Source organism: Raphanus sativus, chromosome 9, assembly GCF_000801105.2.
Source record: "Raphanus sativus cultivar WK10039 chromosome 9, ASM80110v3, whole genome shotgun sequence".
Lineage (NCBI taxonomy): Eukaryota > Viridiplantae > Streptophyta > Magnoliopsida > Brassicales > Brassicaceae > Raphanus > Raphanus sativus.
Genome location: NC_079519.1, coordinates 4,280,193 through 4,297,549, shown reverse-complemented (window position 1 = coordinate 4,297,549; position 17,357 = coordinate 4,280,193). Strand labels below are relative to the sequence as shown.

At 31.6% G+C, this 17,357-nt stretch overlaps 1 long non-coding RNA gene across 7 annotated transcripts; it reads left to right on the top strand.

The window, feature by feature from the left end:
• Positions 1-601: 601 nt before the first annotated feature.
• On the top strand, positions 602-15,648 carry LOC108833126 (uncharacterized). 7 transcript variants are annotated; one of them, XR_008938664.1, is made up of 12 exons: positions 602-735; positions 836-963; positions 1,101-1,171; positions 1,281-1,364; positions 1,621-1,692; positions 1,798-1,882; positions 7,562-7,724; positions 8,295-8,375; positions 9,136-9,288; positions 11,353-11,411; positions 11,858-11,938; positions 12,363-15,645. It is a non-coding gene; the product is annotated as an uncharacterized LOC108833126 (long non-coding RNA). The 7 variants fall into 7 exon arrangements; XR_008938668.1 differs by having other exon boundaries at positions 9,177-9,288; positions 11,858-15,648; XR_008938667.1 differs by having other exon boundaries at positions 1,150-1,171; positions 11,858-15,647.
• Positions 15,649-17,357: the final 1,709 nt, after the last annotated feature.

Below are 17,357 nucleotides of genomic sequence, written 5' to 3'. Positions count from 1 at the left end.
ATAATAACTAGAATACTGACCCGCGCTATCAAAGCGCGGGATTGACTTCCCGGTAAATATTTTGGTTCAGTTTGAAATAACATTTTATAATATTAATATTTCGAGCGACATATTTGATAAAATAGTTATAAGTTTTGAGTTAGTGAAAACAATTTTTTCTATTTTAATAGTAGATATATATATATATATATATATATATATATATATATATATATATATATATATATATATATTTCCCTAAACCCTAACCAATATAATTTAAAATTTATAGACATATTAAAAATATAATTATGATTATTTTATATAGTAATCATATAAATTTTATTAAGTGTAATTAAGAATAAAGTGTGATAATTTTATTTTACAATATAGGATAACAAATCTGTATCTTAAAGTTATACTTGCCTAATTTATAATTTATATTTGTACTATTAAAAAATGATTATGAACATAAATATATGATTATGAAGATAATTAAATGGGCCATAATACAGATTTTTTGGAAATTATAAAATGGGCCCAAATATCACTCTAAAAACGTAATGCACACAGCCCATGTTACAAATATAATCGAATCTGTGAAAATAGAGTAAGATCGACAGTTTTGTCTTTGTCTCCTCTTTTCTACCGACAGCTTTTTTTTTTTTAATTTCAGACACAAAATCTTTGAGTAATAAAAAAAAAACGATTGCAATGATTCGGCGCTTGGACGATTCGACTCTGGTTAATTTAAAGGTTCAATATTGTTTGTTTTCCTTAGAGATCTATTTGATAATTGGAAACAAATAGATGTATCAATGAGTTATTTTGTTTTGTTTTTTTTTTTATTTCATAGTATGGATCCAGCAAAAGAGAAGCCGATCGGAGACATGCAAGATCAGATCGTGGTGTACTCGTACATTTTTGGAATATATACGAAGATGGCGAGAGCACCGACAGAAGAAGTTCATCCGATATATAAGGGTAATACAAATTAAAAATACTTGCGTTTCTTAAAGATCTTGTTTATCTGGTTACGTTTTTACTCATTCAAACGAAGAAGAAAGCTAAAACAAATCTAATTTTTTTTTTTTTTTTTTGTTTTGTTTTATTGCTATGAGATGGAAAAGTGTCGTGACCACTCAGAAGCTGGAATTTGTATTTTTACAGAGTATATATAAATTCCTAAAAGGTAAGACTTTTTATTAGTTATGCATTTGAAATCCTGGAAATATATATTATATTTTTCCTCTATTAAATTGGTTAATAGAAATTAAAAATATTTGCTTTTTTTTGTACAGACTTAAGGAGAATCAAAAATGGATATATATACAAACAATGCTGAGATGAGGCACGACTACGAAACCGTTTAATAACTAAAGCAGGTAATCAATACTACTCAAATAGTATTAGTTATGAATTAGGAATGTAATTGATATTGGCTAGATAGGAAAATGGAACATTATGAAGCTTGATGTGATGATCCTATTTGCTTTAGGGGTAATACACATTTAAAAGTTTTGCCTATCTTTTCTATAAAAGTTGACCTGGTTACGTTTTAGGATTGATAATGAAGAAGAAAGCTAAAACAAATCTAATATTTTTTTTTGTTTTTTTTTGTTTTGTTTATATTGCTATGAGATGGAAAGGTGTTGTGACCACTCAGAAGCTGGAATTTATATTTTTAACAGAGTATATATAAATTCCTAAAAGGTATGACTTGTTAGTAGTTACGCATTTGAAATACTAAACATAATGTTTTATTTCCTCTATTAAAATGGTTAATAGAAATTAAAAATATTTGCCTTTCTTGTATAGATGCAAGGAGAAACGAAAATGGATTTTCAGAGAAAACAATTCTGAGATGAGGCAGGACTATGTAACCGTTTAATACCTTAAGAAGGTAATCAATACTAAATCCTTCGTATTAGTTATGTATTAGGAATAGAACCTGATATTTTAGTACTGCATTAGGAATGTAACTGATACTGGATAGATAGGAAAATGGAACATTATGATGCTTGTTGATTGATTTAGCTTGACGTGCTGATCCTATTTGCTTTAAATTAGAACAATGGAGTAATATGATAAATCCTTTATTTCATACTGAACTTTTCCTAAAGTTCACATTGTCTGAGCGTAATCACACACGCAAATGCTGTGAAAGAATAAAAGTCTGAAATTAAAACATAGTACTTAGTAAGAACAAACTCAGAGATTTTGAAAAATCTCTTTGAAAACAACATTTTTTGTTTGTTTCTGAGGATTTCCATCCTCATCAACAATCAAAATCTTCAAACCTTTCTTGGAGGTGACCCTAGAGATAGCAACATAGAGTTGTCCGTGGGAAAACACTGGGCGCGGTAGAAATATTCCAACATGTGAGAGAGATTGACCCTGACTTTTATTAATCGTGATAGCAAAGGCCACAGATATTGGAAGCTGCCTTCTTTTCATCTTGAATGGTAACTTCTTGTCTGATGGAGTAATTGTCAGTCTAGGAATTAAAACAACTTCCCCAACTTTCTTTCCTGTAATAATTCTCGCCTTAACACAGAAATCAGACATATCTATAATCTGCAATCTAGTTCCATTCATCAATCCTCCAACATGATCAATATTCCTTAGCAACATAATAGGGCATCCGATTTTCAACCTGAGAGAGTGATTCGGTAAACCTGATGCCTTGATACCGTTAAGAAAATCTGGTGTGAGAGCTTGATCATTAACAGATCGTGTGTCCGATGGGTCTATGCTGTCAGAGCTTAAATAGATTCTCTCCTCACCTGATTTTATCATAAAATGACTTTTGTTAAACGTTTATATAAACATAGGTATAAATTTGTTTTAGTGATGAACATGTACTTACCAAGTAGATTATCCAACATATGCTGATTTATATTGTTCACGTCCTCATTTGTGGGGCATAAAATGGCCCTCTCTTGAAAAAAAACAGGATCTTTCTGCTGGTGTAGAGCTGCTGTATCTCCGTAAACTTCTTTGCTGATTGATTCTATAGGATCATTTGCATCCATAATCAAAAACTCATCTGGAATAGTTATTAGTGCATCACCATCATTTGGCTCACCAGCTACTCCATCTCCAACATCCAATATCCATTGGGAAAATTCTTCAAGTTCTTTCAACTCTTCTGCAGTCAAATTAGTCGACAACAATCTCATATTCTTTGTTAGTTCGAGCACTTTGCAATGTTTCCACAGATAGGAGTAATTAAGAGAATTCAACACAATGTCAGGTCTCGACCCTCCATTTATAACAGGCAATACTTGCCTAAAATCCCCACCTAAGACAACAACTTTGCCAGCAAATGGCTTCTTTTCTGTAGTCTTCATGATGTCTGCTAAGCTCCTATCCAATGATTCAAAACAATGTCTGCTCATCATCGGTGCTTCATCCCAAATTATCAGGGAGGCTTCTTTAACCAAATTAGCAGCATCAGACCCTGGTATCAAATTACACCGAGTAAACTCATCAGGATCGATAGGTATACCAAATCTAGAATGCGCAGTCCTTCCTCCTTGTAAAAGAAGAGAAGCAATACCACTCGATGCGACATTCAACACGATCTCACCTCTGGATCTAATAGCAGCTGATATTAATCTCCACAAAAAGGTCTTTCCAGTTCCACCAAATCCATAAACAAAGAAAAGACCGCCTTTTTTTCCTATAACTGCATCCATAATTTCCTCGTAAATCTTTCTCTGCTCATCCGTCATTTTTAGGATGTCTCTATCATGTTCGTCCCTTAACTCATCGCGGTCATAACTCTGTTCATCGAGAATCAACACATTCTGAATATCATTACCATCACGAAAGGGCTTTGGCATTTTGTCCCAATTCGATAGTGATGTTCCATTGCTTTTCAAAATCTTTTCAATCTCAAGTAGGGCTCCTTCTTTTTTCTCAGCATCACTTAGACATAGTCCTGTACATATAAATGATGTAGGTTAAATCTAACAGTGATGTATGTAATGTATACACGTAAAATATAAAGTATAAATTACCTGGTCTATTCAAATGTTTCCTCTGCCTATACTGAATATCCTCTGAAAGAAACTCCCATGTCTTTTCCCAGACCTTTTCTGGCATTGACAAAGTCATGGACATGAGCATGACAGCAAATGAATGTCGCAGACAAGATGCAGAACATGAATAGCTTGACCTGATAATATCATCAATGTATTCTTGATCATCTTCCAACAGACCACGAGCAAAACATGCTTCTTTGTAAGTAGGGTAAAGGACATGGTTAAAGGTCCTAATATCTTCATGGCATGTTGATCCACGAACAATATTCAGCAATACACGTAGATAATATCCTTCTTCAAACTTCTTGGGTGCATAATTAATTCTCCCAATGCTGAATCCTCTTTTCCTCTCTTGTAATGCACGCTCTTTTTTGTTCCAAGTAAACATTGTTGGTATTTCAGCTAAAGTTAGCTTTCTAGCAACCGAGCTAACCTTGTTTAACTCAAACCAAGCCATCATATACGTATTTTGGATCAGCATGCGACCTGCAACTTCCTCATATGTGTCATCATCCTTAAAGATAATCATCTGCTTCCCGGGCAAATGAAACTGAATTTTCTCAACTGGTACTGATCGGTAATGAATAGGAAATTTTAGATTTCTCCATGCAGACTCACAAGCAGATACGTATCTGACAACAATAAAAAAACATAAGTACTATTAAAAACAATAGATAACAACAATTGATGTTTTCAATTTATATCACACAACACTGAAATAAAATATATATAAAAATAAGTACCTGCCCTCAAAATAGTCCTTTATCTCGTTTTTATTTCCTTGGTTTGATGATTGATTCACATCACCGTTCTCCATAGATACTCCTTCTTTAGGTGCCTCAACAGTAATAGTAATCCGATCCTGTCCCTTATTGATGTACTTGAATAAGTATTTGATTGATCCAGATTGATTACACCACTCAACATTAATATGAGCTCTATACATAAGAGACAGAGTTCTATTATACGGTATAACGTATCTGTTGTCACACTTGAAACCTTTCTTCTCAATAAAACGATTGTTATCCCGTCTCATGTAAACCGGAAATCCCTCTTTATTGATAGTAGTTCTGGTTGCAAACGCCTTTGGAAATAGTTTAGAACATTTTCCATTCTCCATACACGGTGATTTCAAATTGACAACTCCACAAGGACCATGAATCATCATGTCTTTAATCACTTCATAGAGTTCTGGATCTTCTGATTTGTCTGGAATCTCTGCTGAAATAGTATGGTCAATATGGTCAGTCGTAGCCAATTTAGAACTCGGATGCATGAATAACAAAATGTGAGCATGAGGCAAGCCACGTTTCTGGAACTCGACAGTATAAATTGCTGCATTAAAAAAAAACATTTGCAAGTCAGCAAGATTAAAAAAATCGACCAAATATAGTAAAAATATAGTGAACAACATAAAAAAAACTCACATGCCACTGTTTTCCCTAAGATCTCGTTATCAGTCAAATCTGTCATTAGTGAATCCAACTTCATCTTGAATACTCGAGAGACGATCTCTGGCCTATCCTCTGTATTCAAGTTCTGTTGGGTTAGATATCTTGTAATTTCTGGCCATTTTGGGTTGCATGTAAATGTGATAAACAGATCTGGGAAACCAAAATGTTTACAAATGGCCATTGCATCAAGATAGCTATTCTTCATGTATCTTGGTGAACCAGTGAAAGAAGCGGGCAAAACAAATCGTGCACCTTGATCATTCATATCAACTTTCCCTTGGTTCTCAGACTGCTTAATAGAGTCGAAGCTGTCAGACCTCAAACATTTCTGATTCAGCTTTAAAAAACAGAGTCGATTGGTCTCAACAGTAGTGAATGAATCAACCAAAAACTGTTGAAATAATCTCCTTGAGTGCAGCAGAGTTTGACACTCGCCATCCCTCTCAAATAAGCGAAACGCAAACCACTGTCTCATACTTATATCTTTTCTCTTTAGCTTATCAGTTGCAGGGGTATCTCTTTTTTTAATCCCAAGTCTGAATCCATCTTCTCCATAGGTAAAAATTAGAGGATACTGAAGTGAGAGATAAGAAGGATGTATCTCACTAATTCTTTTTAACCATCCAGTCTGTTTCTCTTGTAAAACAATATCACGCCTGTCCATCTCCAAATTGAAATCCCCAGGAATCAACGCTGCCACTTCAGATGCGGTTGGCGTATCATACGTCCGTCCATCTTTCTCACGACTACTCACAATCCTCATATGAAATTTTTCATTAGGTTCCAAACTTAATCTCTCACGTGCCTGCCGAAACTGCTTCACATAGGGATTAACATCGTCAAGAACTTTGATAATATCCTCAATGATCTGTTTTCTCAAACCCTGCTTCTTTGCTTTATCTGCTTCCGTGTTGAACTTGCTGAAAGAAAAATATAAATGTCATTTAAGACTCCACGGATTTAATAAGTACAAAATCAGTTTGAAATCACGTCCATACCTCATCACAGAGTCTCTATCATGAACCTCGCTTTCAATGTCGACAATGTATAGCTGAGAAAATTTAGCCTTATCCCCTTCGTTTGGTTTCATACTTCCCATTAAATGATAGTTTTCCCCATGCAGTGTAAACGTTTTTGGACCCACACCATTAGGAATAGAACGATCAACTTTTCCACCCAGAGAAGTAAATGAAAACAGCATGTTCAATGCTCTTAAGTGCTTCTGATAGTATTTACTTTTAGCATCATTCCCATAAAGCAGTTGTTTTATAACAACTGGACTTTCTCTCAACATGGGCAACTTGACTTGTCCTTGTCCACAACATAGTGAAAAAACAGGTGGTTTCTTTGATCTTACCTTTCTGTCTAAACGTTCACCGTACCACATTTTGGCTTTACAGTACTGACATTTGAAAGTAGGATTACCATCATCAACATAGGCTGCAAAACACATGGAACACACCATTAAATGTTAATGATATTGTAAAACATATAGTAATAACAAACAGACAGTAAATTAACTTACGAATCATTTTCAGCCCTGTACTTGAAGTAGTGTTTAGTTTACTTTCTGCTTTTTTGGCATCCTGGGCTTTTTTTCTGGTAAGCATGGCCTGAAAGTCAAACTTCTCTACATCCTTAAAAATATAGGCAGACCGCGATGAAAGATTAGAAAATGAATCACTCTCATCACTGCTTAGATCGTATTCTTGATTATATTGTCTCTCTAATTCACCTGGCTCATTATACATAAAACATTATAAAGTCGAACAAACTAAAAATAGTATTTTTATTAAAGATTTAAGCTTGCACAATATAAAATACCTTGAGGCGAATTGATATCATCCGTTCCAAAAAATATTTTTGGATAAATGACAGACGAATCATAATTTGATCTTTGTGAAGTTATAGTAGCGTTATGGTACTGTGAACTGTTTGTTACTTTGTTGCGAGATGATGACTGAACTCTTGGAGTACCCATGATTCTAAATTCTTTGGCTAAACATAAATAGTCAATATACAGTATATATTAATAAAAATAACAGTTGGTTATAATGAAGAATGCTCTTACTTTTGCAGGAAGCCATACTTGTCGAAGCCCCATATGGAGATTGCAAAATATTGCCAAGTCGGGGAGACGGAGACGGTATCACACGGCTTTGATACAACTGTGAGTCTAAGCCGACATCTGGGGATGTATTAGTGATATCCTTCAATACCCTGCCAAAAACAGATTTCAAAGGTATAGACTGATTTCTTGGTTGTGACTTTAAAATCGATTTAGGAGTCATATGATTATCCTGAATGTGCGATATCTTCCTCTGATAGCCTATAGCTCGCTTGAGTGGTGTCCCAACATCTGAAGTAGTTGTTAGACTTGGTCCTGTAGATTAAATGGTTCTAACATATTATGCTGGCTGAATCCAAAATAGAATTATTCAAAACTGTAAACGGGTGACAATTAAACCTTTTGAAGTATTTGTATCATTAGAACCAAATATAGCTGTCTGTGACTCAATTCCGCCATGAATAATGCTGCTTGGTTCATTTATTTGTGTTTGTCTAATTCTATTCTTAAGCACCCTGAGGCTTATTGCTGAAAAGAAAAGACAATGTGAATTGTTGTGTGATTTTAATAAGATTGATAGACCACATAAGTTTGGGGTTTACTCACAACCAACATCCCTTCCTTGTCTGGTATTATTTGTGTCGATATTTTCTTGCCCTAGTTCATTGTCTGCATAAAATTAGATTGTCAATGATATAATATTTTGACATATTATCACCTAATAATCGTTGAAAGCATATGCAGGAACATATACAATGCAAATTGCGATATATCATGTGAATGTGAGCAAGAAATTACAATTACCTGTTACGTGAGAGATGTGAGGTATGTCTGTTACTTCTTCAAACACAACTCCTTTGCTGCTGGTTAATTTTTGACTCCTTGCATGACAATCATCGTTCTCATCATTAGTTGATTTACGTTTCCTTTTCTGAGATGGTTGAACATTGAAGAACACCCCTGTTTTGTCTTTCTTAGGATACTTCATTGACTATTAATCTGAAAACTCAATGTGCCGCTAAACCCTTTTCTATATACAAAGATATCGTGAATAGGAAAAAAAATATAGACAAAGAAATCTTAACTAATACCTAAAAATATATTTGAAACAACAATAAAATTATATGTATTTATTTATTTTTTGGGTATATTTTAAATTGATCTCGATATAATCTTAGGTTAAAAATTTTGGAGGTTTTTGTATCATTGAACACTTCTTTTTGGGTTTATTTGAAACTAATAGCAGTATCAGTATGATAATGATACTTTTATTTATAAAGTAAAAATTTATTATTTAGCATATTTCGTTGTTTTATATTCATTTATTTATAATTCATTTAGAAACGTATATCTATATATCCAGTTCTATTAAAGTATTATCCAAATTTATAGAAATCTAATAAATGTGAATAAACAAACAGCACATTTTTATTAGCAAACTAAACGATAGAATATGGTTTGAAAACACAGAACATGGATAAAAAAGCAAATAACATATGTGTTTTAAAACACTTATTAAATAAATTATAAATAATAACTCCAGGAAAACTATTAAGAGCGTTGTTTATTTCTTCTTGTTGTTTAGCTCCTCACTGCTGATCTTCTCAACTTTGATCCTTTTGAGAGGTCGTATCTTTGATGTGGAGGTGTTATCTGGAATGTCAACGACATCAACAGATGGCTTAGGAGGAGTTGTCATCTTGCTAGAGCTTGTCATCTTGCTAGAGCTTTCATCACTGTAAGTTAATAGAGACACCTATAATGTAGGCAAATATTAGTACGTAGCAGAAGATTTTCTTAACATAAAAATAGAAAGAGTTCAACAATATTCAATTCAATCTTTACAAATAAAATACCTCTGATCCTGAGATAGCTGTTGTCTCCCTCTCCAACATAGTTTCCGACTGAGAATCAACCATGAGGGTGTTGTAGACTGACCAGACTTTAAGCACCTTAAAAATCTCAACTCCTTTTTCGATTGTCACACCAAACTTAAAAGTCTTTCCCACAAGTTCCATAATACACTCAGGCAATAACTCAGGATCTTCAATCTATAGAAAAATATGGAATTCCAAAAAGATTTAAAAATATATTATGCACAACAAATAAACCATTATATAACTGAAAATACCTCATCCAAAGAACCATTTAGTATTTTGGTAGCTTGTACCCCTATAACTGGTGATGCAATCCAATCAAGAAGTACAAATTTTGCTTGAGCCGTATCATCCTTGGCCATCACATGAAGTTTATACCTAAAATTAAGTCAACACAAATCTTGTTAGTTTAAGGAGATCAGATGAGAGAGTAATTAAAATAACACAACAAAACATATAAGTATGAAATATTACTTTGGTGTGACATTTATCACATTTGTTTTGCACTTTTCACACCAAAACAAAGGATTGGATATGGTGGTAGGGTTTATATCTTCCTCCAGCACTTTAAATGTCCTGGTTTGACACAGATCACATCCAAAATAATACCATGCATAATCAGTATCAATAGCACTGATTGTAGCAACGACCTTGAACTTCCCCCCCTGAAATCAATAAGCTTAAAATATTAGCAAACAAACTGTCAAACAATTATATATTGAACAAAACTTATCAACACCTGATTGCAACTCAATATCTCAGAAATATTTTTGTCTTCACACTGATTCCAGCTGTCTACTTTTTGTCCTTGCACATTGTTGGCTTGAGTTACAATTTCTTTTCCTTCTTCACTGGTCTCAACAATGCTCAAAGGATCTTCATTAAATTTGAAACTACAATATATTTTTCACAATGAGATTTGTTACACAATAGCTGTTCGAATTATTTTGTATTCAACAGGAGATTAAAAATGTTCTTAGAATCTTACGCTTCTATTAGCTCTTCTGTCTCCACTATGTTAGGATTGAACAGCAGTTGTGTAGAATCATATGAGTTCGAGATTTGTATATTACCTAAGAAAAATCACCATTGTATCCATAAATCATCAGTATAATTCAAAATTCACAAATCATTAGCATACCTCTAAACGCCCCAATTTTAGCAAAGCGGATCAAACAAACAACAACTCCAAATTGGGCTTCCTCTCTATGAGATTCCATTTCTTCAGCAAATTTTCCCCATAAACAAATAGGGATGCGTTGATCACTTCATTAAAAGAATAAACATTGTATTATAATATGATTATGCACACAATATAACACGATATTTATTTCCAAATATATGTATCACCTGATGTCTCTCAGTTGAAATTCAATCTTTTTTATCTCCTTTCCACCTTTGGTTTTGATGGTTCGGATTTCTGATACATCAAGAGCTTGTCCAACAATATCTAGTTTAAAAAAATGTAAGATAGTATATTTTCGATCACCTTAAAAAAAGAAAGTAAAGGTATGATAATTACCAATGAGGATATCGTTATCTAATTGTCCACTCATAACAGTTTCAAACGATGAAAGCGAAAGAAACATATCATCATTAAGGAAATCTGAAGGTTTAATAACCGTCTGGTTGATGAAAGTGATCTTGTACATGTGCTGGGTTGGTCTGTAATGTTTACCGGCAGCACTCACTTGAAAGTTATACAATGTCTTCCATTCACCAACTCTGCATTCTTTTCCCAAAGAGTTCAGATAGTTTTTCTTACATGTAGCATGGATCTTGCAACCCTGCGTTAATTATCAAACATATAAGTCGCTTGGATTTAGAACAATATCAATGAGACAGATTTCAAAATCGTCATTACCTTCTTGTCTGATAAAATGATTTCCAAACTCTCACCAAAGCTAGTATTGGATGGTTTCCAGGTGTGGAGCACTTTGGCTTCGATGAACCAAGCAGTCTTCCATGGTCGAATTTCATCAAGGTAAACCATCTTTTGTTTAAAGGACATGGTGAATCAATTCTTATCTTTTGAAATGTAATCGCTCAGAGTCTGACATCAAATATATATATAAGAAATGTCATGGTATCGTGTATGGATTTCGTTTTCAATACTGTTATAGAATATATTAGTTGTTAGTTTAAAAGATCACAGAATCTACATGAGATTTTCGAATACCATATAGGAAAATCAATATTGGTTATTAGGCGGCATAAAATCTAGATTTTGTTGTTACCGACATATTGAAGATATGCAAATTAGATTGAATTATAACAAATATCGTTACACAGAAAGTATATTCCATAGACATGGATCCTTTCACAAATTTATGCCACCCAAATTCGATCCTGATTTCCTAACAAATTATCTGTTATATTAATGTTTTGTTTATCAATACATGATTATAATAATTGGGTATTTTTTTACAGTTAGGATATTCCGCAAAACATTAAAGAATGAATAAAAGGGTTGTGGCAGAGATATCATGCAATGCTTCTGTGGAAACTAAGGTAAGTAAGGACTGTTATATATATATATAGGTTCTTATTCAAAAATAATATATGAACTTAATGAAAAGTTATACTATTAGTCCTGAATTAGGTATGGAACTGATTCTGGCTAGTTAGGAAAATGGAAAATAAATGTTGATTGTTGATTCTGTATAAACTGGATAAAAATTATTATTCATTCACGTTTGAAGACAATTCGAATAAATAGGATAATCAATATTTGAAAAATTAATTTTATTCTTACCAATAATAATAAATATTTTATTTGAATAATTGAATAAATATAAAAACCAAAAACAAAAACAACAAACTCTTAGCAAAGAAATATTAAAAAACAACAATGAAAAACACCAACAATGAAAAAAAAAAATCCAATAATTAGTTTCAAATCAGCCACTTCCATCTATTTTTTTCTTCTTTGAAGCAATAGAGTTCTGGTGCAGCGACTTTGTTTTTTTCCAAATAGCATCATTGAGACTCCAAACTTTCATGGCATTGAATGACGCGACTTCAGAGGAGTTGTTTTCATCGATTGAAATTCCAAAACCATAAGATTTACCGACGATGTCCACAATCTCATGTGGTAAAATATCTTGAACTTCAATCTGTTAATTTTCAGATAAAGATTAAATCAGCAAATATAATAGTTTTCATAAATAATTTTAGTTACACTATTAAACAAACATTAAAATATTAGTAATCACCTTGTCAACGTTAAGATTGACAGTCTTGTATGCAGATTTTTTCACAATATATGTGGCAACTGAGTCAAGAAGTGTGAATTTTGATTCACCAGTTTGATCCTGCACAAGTAAAGTTAACTTGTATCTGCATACAGAAGATTCAATTTTAAATTTACAGCATTAGAATAAATTTTATAAAATAAATATATGTAACATAAGATGTTTATTGAAAATATGACCTTGGTGAAACCTTGGTAACATTAACTTGACAAACTCCACACCACCATCTTGGCACATCTAATTCATCAAATGAAATAGGTGATTTGAAAACCTTATTCTGGCAGACCACACAAGCACAATACCACCATCCATCCATGATATCAATAGCATAAACTGAACAAATCACTCTGCATTTTCCACCCTAGAAGCAACATAAAAAGATTAAAAAATGCAGTTAAATATTAAGTTTAGATATTATTGCCAGATGATATAGATTAAACAATTTATATTGTTTTTGTTTATAATATTAAGTTTTTCTAATTAATTGCTGAGAAAATATTGTTAAAATAACACGATTTATTCTTGTTTTGAATGAATAAAGTTTTTATGTTTATATAGGATATTAGAATATTGTTTTGATTTTATACCAGATTTTATTAGATTAATATTTAAGTAGATATTAATTAGAAATGCGGACGATAAAGAGGGAATATTATATGGATTTAAACGATTTGATATCATTAAACCAGAAAGTAGTTTATGAGTTCTTTGGTAATAGGAATTGTTGAGATAATAGAAGAAAACCTTTTCAGAATGTTTCATCTCTTGAATGGTGCTGAAAGGATATTTAGACCATCTCTGGTTTTTATCCTGGATAAGTATGTTGTTACTAACCAGCTGGGTATTTTCAAGAGTGATTTCAGAACCATGAAACCTAATAAAAACAAAAACAGAAGAAATAACTCAGTGTAATTAATTATAATAATTAATATTTATAAATGAGATACTCACTTTTGTTTAAGAGATTTTGCATCGTTGATATCTGGGTTTATAAACACCAAAGTAGAATTAAATGCATTGGATAGTCCCCACTCATCTGAAATAAAAAAATAAACATTTTTATAAAAATATAAAAGACAACATTAAATAAATATATGATAATAAAAATGATAGCATTATATAATCCGAAAATACCTTTGAACTTGACGATTTTTGCAAATCGGATTAAACAAATATCTCCAATTTTTGGGTTGGCTTCTTTGATCAAAAGCTCAGCTAAGCTACCTGAGACACAGCACTCCAGGCGATGGTCGCTGTAAAAATAGTAAATGCAATTTAGGATCATAATTATGTAGCAATTTCGGATCAAATTAATGTTTTAGAATCAACTTTAAAAATATTACTTGATATCTCCTAGAGTAAACACCAATTTGGTCACTTCTTTCCTTCCAATTTGAAGAACAGTTTGACTCCCAAAGTCTATGATTACTCCAATCACATCTGTTATATATCAAAAACGATAGTATAATAAATAATGTATATAGATACTTAATTGGAAAATAAATAAGATAAAAGAAGTTACCAATAAGAAAACGACTATCACTTGAACCATTTATAATGGTGCCAAACTCATGTAGATCGAGACACATGTTGTCGCCACTTGTGAAATCACAATCCGTTATTGATGTATGTTGCAACAACTCCATTTTGTAAACATGGTTGGTAGGTCGATTCATACCAGATGCTGAACTTAATAAAAAGTTGGTAATAACTTTCCATTCTCCAACAACAAATTGGCTCTCGAATTGTTCCAGTAGGGAATGTTTGCAAATGGCATGGATTTTGATACCCTATAAGATCATACAAAAATACCAAATTAAATCATATACTGAATCAATATGCATATACATAATATCTAAAGTGTATAGAAAGTGAGGATAGAGAGTAAGGGTTTCTCACATTTTTGTCGCCAAGAACCATCTCAAGAGATGCACCTTTTTGGTGACTGAAGGAATTCCATTTATGAATCACTTTCACAGCAACTCTCCATGAATATTTAAATGGCTTAACTTCACTTAAAGTGCTGATTTTGATTTTGGATTCCATAAGTGTAGATGAGGATAAAAAGTTTTGAGATTTCGAATGGTTAGTTTGGTGAGTTGTGTTACCGTCCGTTATTTATATAGTTGTATACGGGGTAAATTTTTATTAATCGCGAATATACCAAAAGAATATAATTAGGAATATTCAACTAAAGCTATATTAGAATGTTGTTTTGATTTTATACCAGATTTTAATGAGTTGGTATTTTTAATGATTAAAATTGTGTGTTTAGATAGGATATTAGAATGTTGTTTTGATTTTATACCAGATTTTATTAGATGTTAATTTATTTTCAGTTTTATAATTTTTTCAAATCGTATTATTTTTCTTATACAGAGAGAATATTATATGGATTTAAAGATTCGAGATCATTATACCAGAAATCAGTTTTTAAGTTTAGATATTATACCAGAATGTAGTTTCGATTTATAAATCTGTTTATAATATTAATTAAAAAAAATATTGCTGTTTATATGAAATATTTTATTAGTATTATTAATAAATGAGAAATCAATACTATAATTATTCAAAGTATACGATATTATTCTGTAAACATATAAAACATAGTATTTGAACAATAATAAGAATCTACATATATATATTCATATAAACGTGATATAAATATATATGTTCATTATTGTTGATGCATCAAATGTTTAATCTATATAAAACGATGGTTATAGGAGTTGGTGAGATTATTTTTAAAGTATAATCAATTAATGTAAAAGACAATGACCAATTATAAGAAAATCTAGATAAATAAACCGGAAATCTATGAAGCAAGGAAATCTTAAATAATTAAGCCACGATCAGGAACAAATAAATAAAGAGTTAAATAAAAACAATACACTTAAAAAAAATGCAGTGGCACAAAAACGTAAATATGATTGAAACAAAAGGTCACCTCAAAAAAGGGCCTTCTGTTTTAATAGTATTGATTAAGAAATAGAAAGTCATTATTACTGATACTCATAGGCTATATATTTAATCATTGTCGAATTTTAATTCTTTCGTAGGCACTGATTTTGAATTTGTCTTTATGTGAGAATGTTCTGAAAATCTATCTCTCTTCTGTTCGAGAGTAAATTTACTTAATATATGTGAAGAATCTGAAACACTATAAATTAACTGCGAACAGTAATGTTTTATATATTTCAAAGTAGCGTCTACATTTACTCCTCTTTTTTTAGAAATCTGTATGTTTGAATCCGAGTTAAGCATATATTGAGACATTTGGATTTTTTTTTATTTTTATTTTGTTATCTTTTTCGATAGCTGCAATGCTAACTATAATTTAATTAACCAAAAATGACATGAAAAAAATAAATTTAAATATAGGTGACAATACAATGGTAATTCCGAAATGGTTTCTTTTTCATAATTTAGAGCACTCCCAATAGAGGGTTCTTACTCATAGATTCTAAAAACGCATATGTGTATATGTGTATATTATATGTGTGTAAGTAATTGTAGGGTTTTAAGTTTTACGGAAAATCCAACCGAGAATATCTAAAATTAGATACTTTCGGATGGATTTCCCGTAAAACATCTAAAGTTAGATATTTTTAGTTGGGTTTTCCGTAAAATTTAGAACCCCTGATTACATATAATATTTATGTGTGTTTTTAGAATCCAAAAACAAGAACCCATCATTAAAATTGCTCTTACTTGAACCTGCGCGTCACTATTTTTTTTAGCATATCGCTATGTTTTTTTCACCTCATTTTATTTTGGGAAATTTGGGAAAAGGGAACCAAATAACTAAGACTTTATCCCCTTAGTACAAAATCAAATTTTACCACTTTTAGACTTTTACTACCCTTCAAAGTTATAAAAATTGATATCAATTAATTTACTGTGACAGAAAATTAAGAAAAATATAAAACATGAAGTAGTTAAACATGTGTATATATGAAAATATTATTTTTTGAAAAAAAAAATTTGGAATAGCAAATTCAAAAATGGACTAAAGGTGTTAGTATATCAGATCTACCATCTACGGCGTTTCAGAATATGCAATCTACTCCAAACACAATGATCTACACATGGTAGACTGCGAATTACACTAAAAACATTAAAATCTACACAGGAAGAATACATAATCTACATTTTATTCTATGTTCTGCATAATTGGTAGATCATAAGAGATAATAAATGTTCTTATGTCTTCCTTAGAAGAATATACTTTCTTCTTATTTCTCTTTTGTCTATAATATCGGTATTCTATATCTACTTACTCATTCACATTCTACCCGTTGTAGAATGTACGTTCTACCGGATTTGTAACAAAATCCAAAAATTTAAGAAATAACTGTTATGAAATATTCCCTAAATCTATTAAATCTTTTTATTTCCTTTTTAAAAATTTTATTCCCTAAATTTTAGTTCTTTGTTGCTAACAATGATTTTGAGAAATGTAAATTTACTGCCCACCTTTATTTAAGTTTGTAATCAGCCGCTAATCTTGATAGTTTCTAGTAGTGCATTGGTTTATGTTGTAATTATAAATACCCAGGTGAAGTGTTCGATCTCTCCTTCTACATTTTTGTTACAAAAATGTTTTCCTAAAATATCCTCTAATAAGAGAGTCAAATAAGACCATCTAAATTCATATCATGTATGTCTTTGTTTGT